Source organism: Vanessa tameamea, chromosome 25, assembly GCF_037043105.1.
Source record: "Vanessa tameamea isolate UH-Manoa-2023 chromosome 25, ilVanTame1 primary haplotype, whole genome shotgun sequence".
Lineage (NCBI taxonomy): Eukaryota > Metazoa > Arthropoda > Insecta > Lepidoptera > Nymphalidae > Vanessa > Vanessa tameamea.
The window spans coordinates 3,815,339-3,835,364 of record NC_087333.1 but is presented as its reverse complement, the minus strand read 5'-3'; the positions used below and the strand labels follow the sequence as shown (position 1 = coordinate 3,835,364).

At 32.5% G+C, this 20,026-nt stretch overlaps 1 protein-coding gene across 2 annotated transcripts in view; it reads left to right on the top strand.

Annotated features, from left to right (window-relative positions):
- Positions 1-20,026, top strand: part of LOC113403147 (uncharacterized) — a 361,159-nt gene that overhangs the window by 314,386 nt on the left and 26,747 nt on the right. Inside the window, exon 3 of one of the 2 annotated variants that reach the window (XM_064219049.1) lies at positions 14,160-14,173. The exons of the other annotated variant lie outside the window; for it this stretch is intronic. The gene's annotated coding sequence lies outside the window, so the exon portion shown is untranslated. Of the gene's footprint in view, positions 1-14,159; positions 14,174-20,026 lie in introns of those variants that run through there. 2 annotated transcript variants of the gene reach the window in all.

Sequence of the window (20,026 nt, the reverse complement as noted above, 5' to 3'; positions counted from 1 at the left end):
GCACCTCATAATTGCATACAATGCATTTATTTCTAATAAAACTCAATACATGTATCAGAACTGACTTAATTTCTTTGGATGAGTGATTTTGAACTTAAAGTTCTTGTATGTTTGCATCACGCAAACCAATGTGTCCAGTCTACCTATTATTAATATATATTAATACTAGTAATTATTAACCTACTTTAACACATTTAACATACATACATAACTTCTGTCTATTCTAATATATACATATGAAAAATAATAGAACCTTATTTAATTATCAATAAAATTGTGTGAAATTCGTTTGTCTAAAAAAAATTCGAATGTATTACGTTGTATGTATATTGTTGTATGTTAGAACTATACGATTATTGAATAAGTCATCATTTACTTGCCCTTTATAAAATGATTGTTTGATACAAACATACAGTTGATACAATGTGTAAACTGAATGAAAATTTAACCAGCCGCCTGCTTGAACCTACCAGATACATACAACATTAAGAGCCTGTAAATTTCCTACTGCTGGGCTAAAGCCTCCTCTCCGTTTGAGGGGAAGGTTTAGAGCATATTCTACCACGCTGCTCCAATGCGTGTTGGTGAAATACACATATCTAGATGAAAACCTGGCTTCGCTTGGGTAAAAGAAAATTAAACAAACATAAATATAAATATAGTAACTACTATACCCGAAGTACGAAATAATTATTTGGAAACTTTCTGAACGCACCCGTAAATGTCAAACATGGCCACCCGTTGAACTGTCATATTATTTAATTTAATGGATTTAATATCGAAATATCTCGATTATTTGAATTTTGCTTTCGATTGGGTCTATCATAGACCTACACAAAACGATTAATATAGATATATTTTCTACAGAAAATATCTAAGTAATATCTGAGAAAAGAAAATTAAAATAACCAAAAAAATATTTAGGAAGCCAACGCGAATTAAGTATAAAATAATATGAGTCAATACTTTAAGACAGATCCATGAGAGAATGTTGTGAAAACATTTTAAGCTTTGTTAAAAATAAATAACATTATTAATGGTTAGGTTAAAGTTATTCAGTTAACAACTATCATTTCTGAAATTGGATGTGTAAGTGACTTTCGATAAAATATCCAAACTTCACAATATATTTCACTAGTTCTTCCGCGTGTTTATTGCATTGTCAGTCGTAGAGTTTGGGTAAAATATCAAATTACATCAACGCGGTTCAGTGGTTTCGTCGTGAACGCGTAACAGAGAGACAGATTTACTTATGCAATTATAATTTCTTTTATAAGTCTTTTCCAAAGTGAAGATTAGGATTTACCTTGGATTCGCTCATAAACCGATGCGACTTCAGCAATTCTTATAAATATGAACGTCGCACAGTAATCACAAACACTGTAAGCATAATTACTTATATATATTATTTGATTTTAAACCATTTTTATATAATGCAAATTTTGACTTTGTAAGCAATACATTACATTTATTAGCAATACAATAAATACAGTTTGGTTTGTTTTTCTAACGAAACAAACGCGCAGTGTATATCTTACCTTACGTAAAACAGCAACAGTTTTAACTTATATTAAACAAAAATAATCTTAGTGTAATTGATATTATAGCATGGTATGCCATTATTTCAGATTCCAAATTATTGTAAACTAGTTGTTGCCCGCGGCTACGCTTTAGGGGTTAGGGGAAAAGGTTTTACTATATAATATTATTACATAAGCAGGTGCGCTTTAAACACACTTTAATACATAGCAAAGGAAATCTAAGATTACAATTTACACATTAGTAATACCGAACACAAGGATCATTAGTCATCAACCGTTTCCGGTTGACAACTTTCTTATCAGACCATATGGAATTTAAAGCTTACATAAAATGGAAAATAAATCGTTTTCATTTCATGGAACATATAAAAGTTACATATTAAATAATCAGCATTTGATTCCTCCTCAAAATGTTCTGAATTAAAATCACATACGATTCAAATTGTAAAATTAACCTTCATTGAAAAATAAATCGTGTTTCCGAACAACAAAGTTCATAATACGATATTTTGCAACGCCTTTTGTACTAAACTTCGTCTCATTGCCCGTCCCATTCATAAATAACTCTGAATTGTTTATGATTTCAATACGACTTACGTAAATATATAGCGTTAAGAACGAAAATTGTCTGAATGTATGACTATAATTATTAGGTAAAATATATGAATCGACAACATTCAAGTTTATAGGAATTTGAGAATTATGTTGCATAGAAATATTTAAATTAAGAGTAATGGCTTTGTATATAAATATGTTAAGTAAATAGTTTGTTAAACCGGATCGATATTGCATTATGACGTATTTAATTCCTAATAACGTTTTACATTTAATACAGTTTATTATATAGCACAAAATATTGTAACAAATTTGACAACAAACGTTTGCAAAGACAAAAATAAAAAAATGTTCTTTAAGCAATTAGAATTATTTCAAAAACGTTGCTAATTAAGGCTAAGGATTAAAGTAAATTAACCATGTATGAATGTAATTATTCGATATGGTTTTTTTTTGTAAAATATGTAAAGGAAATACGAAATTCTCTATGGAATACTATCGAAGCGTATTAAATAGAAAAGCAAAATTCACAATTGACATTACACTTGTCAAAAATAGCACAATAAAAAAATGTCTTTGTTTTTTTTTTTAAATACGTATCTTATTATGGCTTAGGTTTATGTGTATAGTACTTATCGACATCCTAATCGTTTAATGTCTATTTTTTCTTTACCTTAAATCATGAACAGGAAATTAAAATCGCTCTATGAAATCAGCTAACGAACCGTATTATCGACCTCGTTCTATTTGCAATTGTCATTAAAAGTATTAATATTGTCTATAGTGCAGTCGACGTTTTAGACATGTTTTTTTGACATGAGATTTATACCCTTATAGATTAGAATACAGATTTCCTTTTTTTTTTACATAAAATATGCTATATGAAATACTAGTAAGAAACTCCGTGTTGTAAAAAAAATTGAATATAACTTGAGGGCAAGCAACGGAGCATCCTGAATGAATAAACTCCAAAACTCAAGAACAACCATTCGCAGACGGTCGTTTTTTACCGACTTCAAAAAAAGGAGTTTCTCAATTCGGTTGTATTTTTTGTTTGTTACCTCAGAACTTTGCTATTTTTGAACCTATTTGGAAAAACCTTTTTTTTACTTGGAGGTGTGGTGGGTGTTATACTTCCCATTAAATTCGTAGAAAATCACGGGATATCTTAATTGTGATTTTTTTTTTCTCAGGGTATTATTGAAGTCGTCATTTTTATTGTTATATTATTTACTTGTACATTACTGAGCTAATTCGGTTCTACACAACCACTCACTTCACTGATAAATGTAATGTATTTTAATATATTTCAGCATTTCTATATCAAAAAGTCACATGATAAGCGACCATATATAACAATTAAACTTCGTATGAAATAAAAAGTAGCCAATAAGTTAGCATCGTGTATTGCAGTTACAAATAATTGCTTGTTGACATTTGACGAGTGCTGGCTGAATAAAAAAAAAATAATGATCTAAAATGGCGTCTTCCAACTCGAAATAGTTATATTATATTACATGATGCTAAATTAACTGTTTGGTCTCAAGAACTGCCAGTGGAATTTGAATAATTCTTATTGCGTTACATTAACCATTCATTGAAAAAGGTTATGTATAATAATAATAAATAATTATTTAATAGCATTAAAATAACAGTGTATACGCCTTTATAGTACCTATTATTTTTTAAAAGAACTGCGTACTTCTTCTAGGCAACTCTGAAATTTCTAGGTAATTATTTTTATGAAAATTTCAAATTTCAGACATTATAAATATGAACTTAGAAGCGGTATAAATATTAAATATTATTATCTAATATTTACAATTATTTTTAGTGGTCTAATGTGAAATATTTTAATCAGTTTTTTCGCATGAAAAAAAACCTATGGAAACGTACCCAAATTTTCGTTATAGTAATACGTGTTTGTTAAAACTGACTGTTAGTCAATAGTATCACTTACTCTCAATATAAGCACTCAATAGTTCACTGGTAACACCCTGGACATATGAAAAACGCAAGTTAGGTTGAGAGAAAAATGGGAAAATTGGATATTTCCCATTAAACAGGCATTACTAGTAAGTACACAATACATAGACGCACACATACATACAAACATAACACACTGCTAAAAATCACAGAATGTAACTTCAAGATACTCAAAATTATTCCTTTTACTTTAAATTAAAGGAAAAATATGGAAAATGGAAATGTTCCCATATATTAGCCGAAAGTGATAAATTCTTACATATTTCAAGACGACAGCAGTTTGTAGCAGAAACGTTTCACTTTAACGTAACGATTTCGACTTGAACGTTCATATTTCAGAACATATATATTTTTAAAACTAACAGCCTTTAAATCTACTCTTCTGCTGTCTCCTCTTCCTTTGAGGTGGAGCTTTTGAGTTTGGATACACATGTGGTACAATTTCATTGAAATTAGACACATACAGGTTTTCTCATTTTGTTTTTCTTCAGCGCTGAGCATGAGATGACAAAAGATAACGACAAGAGATAAACAAAAATGAATGACATGAAAATTCATTGGTTCGAAATTTCCCTTGGTTGAACCCGTAATCATCGGTTAAGACGCACGCCCTCTAGCCACTGGGGCATTTCGGCTTATATTTTTTAAATTAATAATATCCTTTATTGTACATGCATATCCTGAGCTACACTACCGTCCCTCAGCGCATGCGCACGCGACAGGCGCGGCGCGCGCAAAGAGCGATCCGTCTTTGAAGATAGCGCCAATACATTTATTACCGCCGATGCTTTGCATAGCGAGCTTTGGACATTCACAATCGTTGGACTTTTAACAATCCGAAAGTATCGAACCGCTAATTATATACATCGGATGATATTTGAGATTTATATGTAATTATGGACACATACATGATATATAAGTCCTCTTAATAATAAGGCTTAGTACTAACAGTCCGAAAATGTTCCACTGTTGGGTGAAGGCAGGTATTCCTCTCTTGTTAATGAGAATTGCCTTATCCCTATACCCTGCTCTACAGCAAAATAATTTAGGAAAACGTGGTGATGAGACTAATCTCATGGGACACCAACCAAATACACAGGACATATTATATTGCACAAGTATGTTTGCAAACACAGGTGTACTGTCTACTCCGTCACTCTCATAATCCGATGATACTCCAAATACGACACGACCGGAGAAAGTTCGGGCGCAGGACCAACTGCGTAACCTGCTTTTGAGGCGCGAAAGTGTATACACTTCCAACCTCCAGACTTCCAGAGTTACGGAGAATTTTTCTACAGAAAAACCCAAGAACTTTTTATCGGTCCAACCAGTGGTTTGAACCCAGATCGTTAATGCGTTGACACATTAAAGGGGTCCCATGTCGAGCCCCGACGGGAATTTCTTAAATAGTAGAGCTATTATAAAACAACTCACTTCCTATCTGACTCGTGAAATGTTGAAAACCGACTTGCGGTGTCACGGTCTTCTATGCCAGTATTCTTTAAATGCTATTATTATAACTAGTATTCGCGTAGTGTTCGAAATTTAATCATAAAGACTATTAAAGAAGGAGGTTATACATAATGAGGTAACCATATGTTTTTTTTTACCGACAAAGCTACCTAACTATATAAGGAATGGAACACAATGACAACAGTAACAGTTCATAAAAAAACGCTTGAGCACCACGAATCTTATTGCTCAAGCACCTGTCGTCTTAATCCAGGTGTCTTGCGTTGGGGGCGGACCATAAGAGAGACGCCCTAGCGGGTCGAAGATCGTCGGCACACTGCTTGCACTCCGGCGCTTGTTGTGCTTAAGATGGGTCCGTGATATCCTGGAACAACTAATGTAACACAATCAGAAAGAGTTTAGTCGCAGGTCCCAAATAATTTACGTGCTAACGACTTACGAGAGTGTAATATAAATAAACAGCTAATACTAGCTAAGCTAACTTCCAAACTCCGGGCTTCTACTGAGAACTTCTGCCTGATGCCAGAAAACTCCAATCCGATCCAGGACTTGAAGACAGACCTAGACCAACGCAGCAATAAGACATAAATATTTATAACATATATTTAGTCATTTTGTGTCTTTTTGTATCGGAGTTCTCTTAAGCGGCTTACAGTAGAGTGAACTGGCAGATATCTTCACGTGAGGAAAAAGCGTTTTGTCCCTTTAAGTATACATTTCTCTCTTTTTCCAATATGTAAGGTCTTAATATAACATTATTGTTGGTTATTGTGTGTGGTGGGTTTTATTAACCATTTTGCCAATTTTTTTTTAATTATTATTCTGTAACGTTGTTATTTTATTTTATAGTGTGTGCTTTCTAATACATATTATATGGCGAAATATAAATACTTTTTGCAAGCCATGACAACGATCTTTTTTTTTTTTTTAATAACTATATTTTAAAAAATAAACCTACGTCATAAAATGTCATGTAAAAATATAAAAATCAGCAAAATCAAACCGCATATTCGCGCTATCGCTTCCTTATCAAAATCTCTTTTATTTTCCTATGTTTTGGAAACACGGATTACGTTTTGCACAATGGGTCGTTAATGAATTGTTTTGGTTGATACGCATGTGGGTTAAAAAGACATCTTCGATAGCGCACGTGGCAGCGACGTGGTTAGGCACTTGTGGATCTACACACGATAACGTTATATGATCGTCAATCGAATCGATATCGATATAAAAATTGCTCACTTTCAATTTTACTCGTGAAATTTTACAAACTGACTTCCGGTCATACTCTATTTTAGGTCTATATTCTTTAAATGATTATTTTATTAATAGTGTTCAGCCAGTGTTCGAATTTCAAACATTTTTTTTTAAATTGGAGTTTGGTTTGATTGTCATCTCGATTGATATTGATTTTATTGATATTAACGCAACAGCCTTATGGTAAATATCATATTTATAAAAGCAATACCCTTAGTTTTCCCTCAAATAAAATGAATTGTTTCTGTAAAAAGATTCCGCAGATATTTATACCTATATCCGTATCTATATATTATATTGTAATATTTTAAATTTAAATGTCATGTCAAAGGAACATTATAAATGTTAATTCATATATTATAATAAAGATTTTTATTATAATATATGAATTAACGATATATGAATTTACCATAGAAGACAGAAAGTCTTAATGTAATAATTGTGATAAAAAAGCGCCGAGAGAAATGAAAATTTAAGTGTTATGTAAATATATCTAATAATATCAGATCATTCTATGTAAATTTGTGGAAAAGAATACCTACTTTCTAGTTGATTATTCTTGGTAGTATCTACATTCAGAGCCGGTAGCTTTACATTTTAATTCTGGAGTTTAAGCCCCAGGAAAGATTCCCAGTAGCAGTCAGGAATTTAGAAGCGTGTACACTCTCGTGCCTCGGACAGCACGTAAAACCGTTGGTCCTACGTGAACTCTTTCCGAAAGAATCGGATTTGCCGTCCCACCGGATGATGGGAGTTAGAGAATAAAGAGGTTTGGGCACACACAATCATCTGAAAATATATATAAATGCGAAAATAAGTCTGTTTGTTACGCTTTTATGCCTTAACTTTTCAAGCTGATCTTCATGACGATTATCATACACATTGGGGTACAGAAAAATCAAAGATCACGTAAAACACACGACAGAACTACGGACGGCAACTTGTTGATTACAATAATAATTTCAATTAAATTTGAAGTATAATCTCAATCGGTAAATGCTTTAAATGATTTTTTTTTTCAATCGACTATTTAAACACTAAGCTATAGCAATCAGTGGGGCCACATAAAAACGTCGTATTTGCACCGTCACCTCGACATCCTGTCTCGGCCCGTTCCGTCACAGCCTATCTCATTAACATAAGCTATGACTTATGTTTTTTTTTACCATGAATTATTGGAAGAGAAGACTACCTGCTCACGTTTTAAATATATATTTTAATATGTAATATGAATAGTTTTATTTTATATTACAGTATATCCCACAGCTGGGCTATGGCTTCTGTTTTGATCAGAGGGTTTGGAGTTTGCACCCGCCGCGCTACTCCAATGCAGGATTCCTTACGATATTTTCATTCATTAGGATCAGATGATATCCTGTATTAAACTACACGTATTAAAAATGACATGATGATCAGACGAGTAGTTAAGACATAAAAGCGTAGCAAATAAAAATACTTACTGATTTATAACATTTGTTAGACTCAATAACGTTATAATAATACTTATTAAACAATTCGATATTCAAACATTATACTTGAACGATCTCCTTTGAGGAAACTTCACTTATTACACGAACTGTCTGTCAAAACATATTAATATTCATAAATCGACACGTTGCATACATAAATAAATCAGGAATTCATAAATAAGCAGACGGACCACCCCTAACTTTACTTTTATCAACGCTTATCGTGCCCAGGATTTTTTTTTAATTCAATATCATTTATTAAATAGAAGCATTACTTATTATGTATAATTTTTTATCCGACAGATGCATTCTTCATGATAGTTTCATTTACCGAGGTAGAGGTTAATTATAAAAAAAATTAACACAAATATTAAATACGTATATATACGAATTTATAGTGTAGATGTTTTGCCTACTGGATAACAGTGTATTTTTTTCAATTTTTTTTTGTTTTTATGAAATATGTAGGCAGTCGGGCAAATGGACCACCGTGTGTAAATGGTCACCGCCGCCCATAGAAATTAACGCTGTAAGAAATTTTAATCATTGCTAACATCTCCAATGCGCCACCGACCTTGGGAGCTAAGATGTTCCTGCCTGTGCTTACACTGGTTAACTCACCATTCAAACCGAAACACAAAAATACTAAGTATTGTTGTTTGGCGGTAGAATATCTAAAGAGTGGAGTACCTACCCAAACGGGCTTGCACAAAGTTCTACCACGGAAAAATGTAAAAAGTAAAGTAATAATATGTTCTCTTTGAGGAGAAAGCTCCAATCAGGAAGCCTTACGATGTTTTCTTTACTGGAAATGACTTATTAACACAAATTAAACACATGAAAATTCAGTAATGTTTGCCCGAGTTAGATCTCGGAAGATTAAGATTCCCATCTTGTTAAAACTGCATATATCACGATTCTCTTATAAAAAGTTCTTATTATAAATATAAAGTCATCCGCAAAAGATACAGGCCACTTTTGACATTTCTGCTTTAAAAAAATGATAATAAAAAATGTTAATTTGAGTACGTTAGCTGGCAAGTCAACTAAATAAATGTACTGTTTACTTTTTTTTTAATTTTAATGACTGAGGCTCGTGTAAATGCTAATTACTTCTCAGTGCATATTTTGGCACGATTTCGTGGAAGATTTCGTTCAGTCTCTAATTTTATAATCAAATTACATCTGCTAGTATTTTTGCTGTCATGTTTTTTGTTTTCATAAAGGTTTCAAAATGTCAATTAAACAATCTTATCAAACATTTTAGAAAATCTAAATAATATTAATATTGTAACATTCTTTTAAAAAAATATTAAAGTAAAGGGTACTGTCACATTTACTGATTGTTATTTAAATTAAATTTGAATTTCGAATGCATTTTTCTTACCTTCATGCCAGTAGCTAGTGCTATCAATAGCCTAATTGCGAGTGAATCCCGGGTATGCTAGGGCTCTTAGCTCCAGGAGATGTTAATGGTTACTCGCAGATGCCGCTGCGTAGCGGAGGCTAATTTAAACTGGATGCTTCGATGTACAGGCACAGGGTACTCTCTTTACGAGGTTATTACTTATTTAATTTAAATATATAATAGGGCAGATTAGGTGCTTTAGGTTATAATTTTCTGAATCCTTGACAACATGTATGCAAAATTTCATGATGATGAATTTATTAAGTGGAAGTGTAACGAAACAATTTTTTTTTTTTTATGGCATAGATGGCAAAGATCAGGAGGCTCATCTGATGGAATGTGACCACCGCCCATAGTCATCACTTAACTTGAGGTATTGCAGATATATTGCCGGCGTTTAAGCAATACGTAGGCTCTCTCTTGTTGAAGGTTCTTGCTCGTATCAGTTCGGCATAACCGCCGGAGGCAGCTGGTTTCACAGAACAGTTGTATGAGGCAGAACGCCTTAAAAAACGCTCTTTTTTGGATTTTTGGAAGTTGACCACTTTTTCGACGTGTTCTCATCATTGATGTTTGAAAATCTCTCCAGACATATGAACAATCAAAGTATGACAGTCCACATTCATTAAATTAACGTCATCTACAATAATAATTGAAATCCTCCCAGCTTTTCTATCAGTTACTTCAATATTTTTACCTATTTAAATGAGTACATCAATAAACAAAATTATTATGAAAAGGCAACAAATATCGTTACATTTTGCACTTGGGCTAAACGCATTTCGCGTAACCCTGTGCTCGTCATTATTTTATTTATCGTCGCACCCTATCAGCGATATCGGGCTCCGATAGCGCCGACGCAGGTAAATGAGGCTACACTGATTTATTCTACACTTATTAGCTCCCAAGTTTTTACTACGATAAAATTAGTTAAACCTATTACGTCACTGGCAACTTTTTAATTTATATGAAAATATAAAACCTACTACAATCAAACCTTTTTGGAATTCCGATGAACTATTGAGTATTATTTATATTTCGAATACATTGATAAATAATATCATAATGTACACTAATCACTGTTCTATTTTTTCAATTTGTTTAAAAAAAACACCAATTTTATATCTATATAATATGTATATAATTATTAACATAAGAATTATTAACATTAAGGCCTTAAAACAAAAAATTGAAAATAGTTACTGCACAAATCATAACCGCGTTGAATGGTAGCAAGAATGCTAGCAGTATTTTCCCGTTGAATCGTAATTCCGATCTTCTGAGTCAATAATGAATGTATATAATAAGCTCCTAACTGAACTACCACTACGGTTCGACACCATTAACTACGGCTCAACAAACAGCGCACTAGTATTAATTGTCTTTGCAGACACAGGTGTAGGTACTCCCTCCATTCCATCACTCTCCAAGTCCGATAGGACGGGAACCCGACTGGAGAAAGTTTAAACGCAGGACAAACGGCATTCCTACTCAAGGGAATATATCAGCTTACCTTCATTGTCCATTACTGGTCCGAACTGAGATTTGACTTCCAAATCTCAGATTCTGCAACCATTTAAGCTAACCTAGAAGGCCAATTTTGTAGGTATACTCGTATACCTACAACTAACTATAGCGTATCCCAATCGAAGTAGGAATAAAGATAAACAAACCTTAGACTTACGTATTCTTACGTTTATGATTAATGTATCTTTATTTATAATACAACACTATTACACTTAACTATTTATATCTAATTTAATTTTGCTTCCAAAAGTTTCGTCGAAGTTCAAAACGCCATTTTTTCGCAAATCCATAGTGAATATCATAGATTAATAAAGCTCTCGACCAATGATATCGCATCAATTGGCTGTCTAATGTTGTTTATTTGGCTTTTCTCCTCATAGTTGGGATAGAGTATATACTCACTCATTATAGATTTTCTGTTAACGGTAAGCACTACGAACTAAATACATTACAACACTTTGGTAACTAAGATGTTTTCCCTTGTACATGTTGTTACACTGGCTTACTCAGACGTCAAATTGAAACAGAACAATATTAAGCATGGTATATATGATTAGTGGAGTACATACCCCGGCTTACACCAAGTGAAGTTGTTACTTAAAAGCTATAAATTTTTTCCTGTAAATAATAAAAAGACATAGGTACATTCAATTATAAAAAAAACGAACTGCGTTAGAATTAGTATTTAATTATATTAATTTTTCATACAGGTTCTATAAATATAATATTAATTATATATATATATATATATATATATATATATATATATATATATAAGTAAAATTGTGTATACCTAAGTGCTGTACATTTCTTGTCGGTTCTTCTGAAAAGTCGACATACAATCGGTAGTCTTACTTGTTTTGGGTCAACTCGAGTAAAATTATTTTCATTTAATTTATTCGTTAAAATTTACAGTTTTTGTTAATAATTATCTTATATTTCTATAATTACTATTAAATTAAGTGAAATATTACAATATCTAAGATCAATAGAAGCATCTTTTGTACTGATAAGAAAGAACAGAATATCGCTTACACACTAAGCCCATTTTAACAGGCAGATAAAAAATCAATAGACCTTATATCAAAAATCATCGGTGTTGATATAAATTAAAAAAAATCCGTAAAGTAAATATATAAAGATATAGTTCAGATATGCAGATAGCAAATCTTCGATATACGTATGGGCACATACGCTGCGGGAGCCGTCCCACAAAGCGCGACAGCCGACAGGCTACCGCACAGATAAAATATACCGATAATATAATATGTAACCTCCATGGAGTTTCAGTTTAAATGAGAGCTTTTATTTACGTCTTACGATTTATTTATGGACTTAACATTGTACATTACAAATATATGTTTAAATTGAAACTATTTGAATACTGTAACTATTAAAAATAACATTCTAAAAGATAACCTAAATATTTAAAAAAATCCGCAAAATCAATAGATAAAAATAACAACTTAATAGTAATAATAAGGCGTAAGTGCCTCGAAGGTTAGAACTCGTATATTAACAAACATTGCCCTTAAACGTTTTATCTTAAGACTTATCTTGATTGTGTATGGTTAATTAATTCTGCTTTGATTGTGCTCGTCAGATTGAGTAGATTGAAGAGGTATTAAACTGTTGATACGGGATGAAATTGATCTCATTGTCTCAACAATCACCGTTGAAACGACCACACGTAATAAAAAACGTTTGTTGGACAATATCCTTCACGATTATATTGTTTTTTATTCAAGTAGTTCATGTTATTTTTGTTATTTTTTTTTTTATTCAAAATACAAAGGCAAAGACCGGCTGTCAAGAAACTTGAACGCAGTATTCAGAAAAAAAAATAACTTCTAAAATTATCGATTAATTAACAATTTATACATAAAACAGACTGAAAATAAATGAACAATAATTTCACAAATAATAGAAGCTGTTATCTGGTTTATTGTCCGGGTTCATAAATAATTCAAGTAATCATATATGTTATTTAGTAATTAATGTATCAAATGCAATGATGGATAGACAAGGATAGAAATAATCATGAATTTTGTAGCAAATTCATTGTCATACTAACACACGGCTCCACTATCTGATTGGTTGATTCACCATGAGTCTTCTTTTACAGCTGAAAAGAATTAAACAAAAGAGGTTTATAGACATTTACTCCTCAAAAAAAAAAAAAAGCCTCTTATATTTACGTTAACTATTTTTAAGGAAAATATATGTTAACCTAATTTTAAACAAGATATATCGATAAAATAAAAAATAAAAATTTGCTTAACAAAACGTTAGTAATAGGAAAAAAAACAAGTATTTAAAACGTATTGCTAATTTGAATGTAAATGTTTGCATTGACATAAAAATTAAATCTCGAAATCTCGGTACTTGACAACGATCCTTTCTTCTATCCACCGGGCAATTACAGCGGAATTAAGTTTATAAATGCGTGAACATTACCCAATTTACAAGCACCTATGTTTGGCCACCGATCGTCAAACCCAATACACCAGATTCAGCATTAACGAGACACACGAGTATATCGTTATAAAATATGAACGCTACTATCAATACCTATCGGCTAATCAGTGAGCTTTTGCGAGTATCTCCCGCTATCAGATACAAGCGCATAAAGATGCTGCGGATAGCCGTATCTCAGATGATAGCCGCGATAAATGGACGAGCGCAGCCGAAATACGGCGGAATCGAACAAAAAGGTGCGCGGGCGCAGAATAGCATCATGCATAACGTACTATGAATTTTATTTAATGGTCTACTTTAACACTAATTATTAATAAGCTTATTATCACGAAGCTACAGTCCTATGTGTTTACATTTACGAAAGAACAAAAATATATTATATAACTACATGGTTATATATGAATTTTTCGTGTCATGTTCACGTTCATGTTTCACGTTCATGTCTGTTATTTTTATTTACAGTAAAAAGAAATAAAGGTTTATTACGATAAGTCATAAATTTAGACTTCCAAGAAATATATACAACCAATTGTGGTATCTAAATTGACCATTGTATACCTTTGTAACCATTCCTCAATCATATTGATACTTTTAATATAAACTGACATTGCGAAGTCACATTTCTTTTAAGAGATAACTATTTTAGAAAATTAATAAATGTCCCAATCCTGGGCTGGGAGCTTATTCCACCATGCTGTACCATTGCGTTTATCTATATATTATATTTTCTTCTATTCCAAAATCTCGTCATTTTTGAAATATTATGAAAATATTTCTGGAACATACGAAAACACACATAAAAAAAAACAATAAATTAAAGTCTGATGTATAACACAGCAGAATAAATTTTTAAAAGGACTAGTAACAATAATAGTTTTTTTTATAAATACACAAACACACACACAACTAATAGGAATATGTAATTAGATAATAAATAATAATTTCTCTCTTGGTTCCGTCCGGCAGCAAGCAGTCCAGGCGGTGTTCGCAAAGGCTAGAGTGACACTCTTATTTAGTATCGGCGACCGGTAGCACACGCCTGTCGCGGCCACATGCCTGCAAACTGTCTTTTTGATATTGTGGACTTTGTGTATGCCCTAACGTTGTACTGACTTCAGCAAAGGCTATAGTGTTAGATATGTACCAGACATTCCTGTTTTATTTAAGTCTTAATGTGATCGTTGTTATAATTGACAGCGATGGTCACTTCTACACCTTTATTTACTATAATTAGGTTTTGGGCTTTGGTTTCGCGACTATTTGAGTTCGCGTATTTTTGCTGGTCTGTGTAAGTGTTTGTAGATATTCGGATTCACTGTGTTTCGGGACCAGCTCGCCGGCATTAGCGGGAATTTGTATTCGAATTTGTTGCTCTTCTATAGTATCCTGCCTTTTGTTTTATCATTTAACATAGATAGTACCGAAAATAGAAGTGTATTCGTAAATTGGTACCAAGTGCAAATCAAATTAAACTTTATTAAGTATAGAAAGCTTACACTTTCTTATTTATTGTCAAATTAAGACCACCACCAGTTCGAAAAAGAAAATTCCGCTTACCTAAGAAAACCAGACGAAAGAAACTCAATCTACAAGTATATGACGTCAAAATTTAAAATGGCGTCCATTACCTAAATGGTTACATATTCAAAATACTATTCATTTTTAACGTGAACGAAACAGACTCTATTGACCGGCTTTTATATAACCTTAATCCTTTTTTTACAACTGTATCGATTTCTTTTGTTTATTTTCGATCCACTAATTACACATAAGTATCAACGTAGATCGAATCTGCTTACCTCGGTCCCTTCCTGAACGATCGTCGCGCTGATCAGAATGGACGAGAAACGAACCGAAAGACATAATGTGGACATAGTCGTCTATATTTATGTAATAAAGCTGAGTAGTTTATATTAATAAATTCGAAGTAAGTTTTTTTATCTTTATATACCTCCATCCCCTTACTCAAGATAGTTTAGTAATAATACAGTCCATGTTTAAGTGTCTAAATGTTGATGTCACATATATGTCACCTTGAAATCTGCGTTCTCGTGAAGACAATCATTCTTCATTAAAGCGCTCCCTAGAGCTAAGGGATGCGTGATAATATTTATGTGGTAGGAGAAAGATAATAACTTGCGACGTTAGCTGAATTTTAATTCCAAATACACACACCATTCGCACGTCTCCGCGGCCGACACGGGAAAGTACGTACACGTCAAAATCACATTATGACGTAAGAAGCTAACGTATAGACGTCAATTAATCTAGTAAATTGTCGTCAAGTACTTATCATTTGTGTGAAACAGGCACGTATAATATTTAATATAATAGTTTTAAATTATCAGTAGGGCTTTGTAAAGCCCTTCTGGTAAAGTACCTCCCACACATAATTTCTTCAAAAATACCTAATTTATAGTAGGTAGTGCAGTATGTTTTCTTGTTCGACTGTCTTCTTGGACATAACTTCAATTTATACATCTACTGATTAACGTAGGTAAATATAATTAATATTTTTAAATCTTCCCAACAAACTTCGCTTGATTGAGCTCACCAACTTAGAATTAATTAGATATTTTATAACGTTAAATTTTCTATATATATCTCATTAGCGTTACCATACCGTTTAAATATATTCTTGACCGTCGTGGCTTCTGTTCAAACTAAATAAAAATAAACAAAGCATACATTAATGTACTTCTTAACTTTTTAATAACAATGGTAAATTAGCTTTTTGTCTGTAAACAAAAAATGGCATGTCATCACTATTCTTTCCTTTGCAATTAAATATTTTTGTGAACGGTTTCACAATCCTTAACTTGTAAAGAATTCGTTTACAAAACTCCGCCTGCGCTAATGAAATACTAAAAAGCTTAATCTAATTTTACAAGCATATAATTTACAGTTATTTCAGAATTTGTAAAACAATTCCAATTTTATTGCGACAATTGATTTGATCGCCGATATAATTTATTTATTTTTTTAAACGTAGAACGTGAGTTAAACTTTTTATTTTTTATTTTTGTAGAAGGCAGATGTGCATCAGCCCAACTTTGCCTATAGACATGAGCATTGTAAAAAGTAAACACATTTCATAGACTGCAGTAAGTATTGCTTGTATTTTTTTTCTTTTTTATCGTAAAGAAGCAAACGGACAACTTGACTCGTGATAAATGGTCATCTCTGCTCATCGATCATTGGTTTTAAAAGAAGTATCTACTCTTCCTTACTAATTATATTAACTGGCAGTACATGGCACGACTCCGTCCCGAGAAACTTAAAAATAATAATTATTGTGTTCAAAGCATGACACGTTTCTCCGTTTCCAAAAACGTATATGACCATATTTATTTGTGAACGGCACTTTAAAAGGGTCGATTGGATAAATAATTCAAAATCAGTTTTAATAAATTCTTATACTATAATCTTCTATATTCGTATATAAAACAAACAAAACAAGCAAACAAAACAGAACACTAACTTCTCTGTTTGTCAAGCGACTATCTTTTTTTCTTATTAGCTTGAGAGCTATTGGCGACCTTTAACGTTACTAAATTGGAAATAAAAGTAGAATAAAAATGTTTGAAACGTACACTGCTATATGTTATCTACAAATATTCAATAATATTACGACCTAATTCCGATCAAATACTAATAATAATGATAGATCTGCCGCCAACAATAAAAACTATTTTCACTTAATTCGTGAAGCATATTTTTCGAAACTGAAAATATTCCTCCACGTTCTCGATTACTTGAAATTAATTGTCATTTATATTCTCGTTGTTTATTTAGCATTTCTATTTGTCATCTTCTTTCGTGTTCTTAAAGTCTTACTGATTTTTTATTCTATATTCTTTATTGGTAATTTTTCAACCGAATTCTAGGCTAAGTTCACCAGTGTTCCCGTCACAAGCATTGAATATCTTCAAAGATTTTTTGTTTCCAATTTCAGCCAGTGACAAAGATATTTTTGAGTAATTGCATTAATTCGGCGAAACGAGTTCCGACTCATTGATTTGTATTCTGATTATGACATTCCGTATGACAACCAAAATGGTTTTTCGGTGGGATATTTTGGAAAACTTGATTTATGCTTGCTATAGCTGTAAGTATTGGTCGGTTCGGGAATTCTGGTTGGACTTCATTGTCAACATATATGAACACTACGGTGATTTTTTAAATAAAATGATTGTATTTAAATATTTTTAAGGACAAACATTTATATACAAAAAAAATATATTGTCTAAGCTATTGATCGTTGAGGAGTTCCTTCGCTTGGAGCCAATCTGAGGTCATACTTAAAATGCATCCTCATCGGAACTGAATCAGCATTTAAGGTCAGGTGAGTTAGGTTATGAGGAAGTAATTCTAATTGAGATGACAAGATTTGACCCAAACAAACTCACAAACATTGTAAAATAAATAGGGTTAGTTTTGAATGTCTCTCTTTATTAATAGCTTCCAATAATTATAATAATAATTTACGAGTACTTGGATCCTTGGATGGAGTAATACCTGATATTCTATAATACTTAAACGAAGAGACATTTTTGTAACACCTAACTTGAAATATTACTATTCCTAAATGAATAGAGAACATGAAACAACAAACTTTACAAAAATCAGCGCGGCTTGAAGAATGTTTCGGTACAAACTTTTTTATATGAGTAGCTGCGTTTCGCATTTTCAATCACTTTAAATTCAAACTATTGACGTTTCAACAGTGATATTATTATTTATATTCTCGTAATAACTAAATGAATCCAACGTTACTGAACGTAAAGTTTTAATATTTTTATACTCTATCGTCAATGCCATTACCTACTTCTAAAGTCTAAACTACAACATTAAATTTACATACCAATGATACTTAACGTTTAAAAACAAAGAAGTTATTCCAAGCGTTTTCGAACGAAACAAACGGGATGACCAAATACAGCCATTTCATAGGTCACGTTAGGGCTTAGTTAATTTAATTTGCTTTAGCTAGAGCAATTCTCCATATACTCGTATTCAAATAGCGAAGAATTGTATATTCGAATATAGCTAAATATCGAATTTCGTACAGCATATCTGACCGAATTGACGTACCTATTTGACGTGAATCTAGGTGGCTTGTTCAAATCTGATTTAATATTTGTTCGTGCTTTAAAATAACATAGACAACTGTTTTTTTTTCAATTAAAAGCAAAAGTTCAGTTGCAGCATCATTTTTAATATTATTTCTTACGTATTTGAATTCCAAGCAAAAAGCCAAATACACCGACTACTGATTAGTAAACAAATGTTCGTCGCAACTATGATACAAACAGTGTGTTTATACCTCTCTCTTGAAAATAGCTGTCTAGATATTATGTCGCTTTATAAAATAAATTATAAACATTTTCTCGGAGAATGTATGTATATATCGAAGAAGTTCCTCCAGGGTTATATTTAAAAAGCGTGACGTCAGCATTGCTGACGTCACTTTCAGCAACATGATGTTGATGGCTCATTTTGCAATGAAATAATAAAACTATTTCAGCAAAATAATAGGTTTATTCAACAATCGATCAGGACACAACGTTCGTCTGAACAGTCCGACAGCTCGAATGAGAATGAACCCCCGAGCAACCGTCGCACTGCTTTTTATAGCAAAAATCATAACAACAACACCTGTTGAACACAGGAGTTCAATCAATGACATAACATTTAAAATTCATTATTATGTTTAGTTTTCACAATTATTAACTAATTCCTGTTCCCTTTCTAAACAGCAAACAACAACCCATTTACAAATTAATTAGAAATAACTTGATTAAACAATCAATTTAAAGCGTTTGCGCCGACACGGCCATTCTGAAAGGCGGTGCGCGCTCTGCACCAGCCTTATCTCGCCGTTTTCTTGTAGTTTTCTCGTGGTCAATATCTGTAAAAGAACAATTTTTGATTTGAGCCTAGTATCTGTTAATAACTTCTAACGAATCACGAAGGGTTTTTTATAATGATGTTGTTGTATTTGTACAGTTTTATAATGATAGTTCGGAGTTTTTATAAGGTTCTCGTAGTGTCTCGGAGGTTCTCGGCGGTTCTCGAAGAGTCTCGGAGGTTCTCGGAGGTTCTCGAAGAGTCTCGGAGGTTCTCGGAGGTTCTCGAAGAGTCTCGGAGGTTCTCGGCGGTTCTCGAAGAGTCTCGGAGGTTCTCGGAGGTTCTCGAAGAGTCTCGGAGGTTCTCGGCGGTTCTCGAAGAGTCTCGGAGGTTCTCGGAGGTTCTCGAAGAGTCTCGGAGGTTCTCGGAGATTATAGTAAATGTGTGCAATCGCATGTAACTGTATGTGTGCGTGTGTG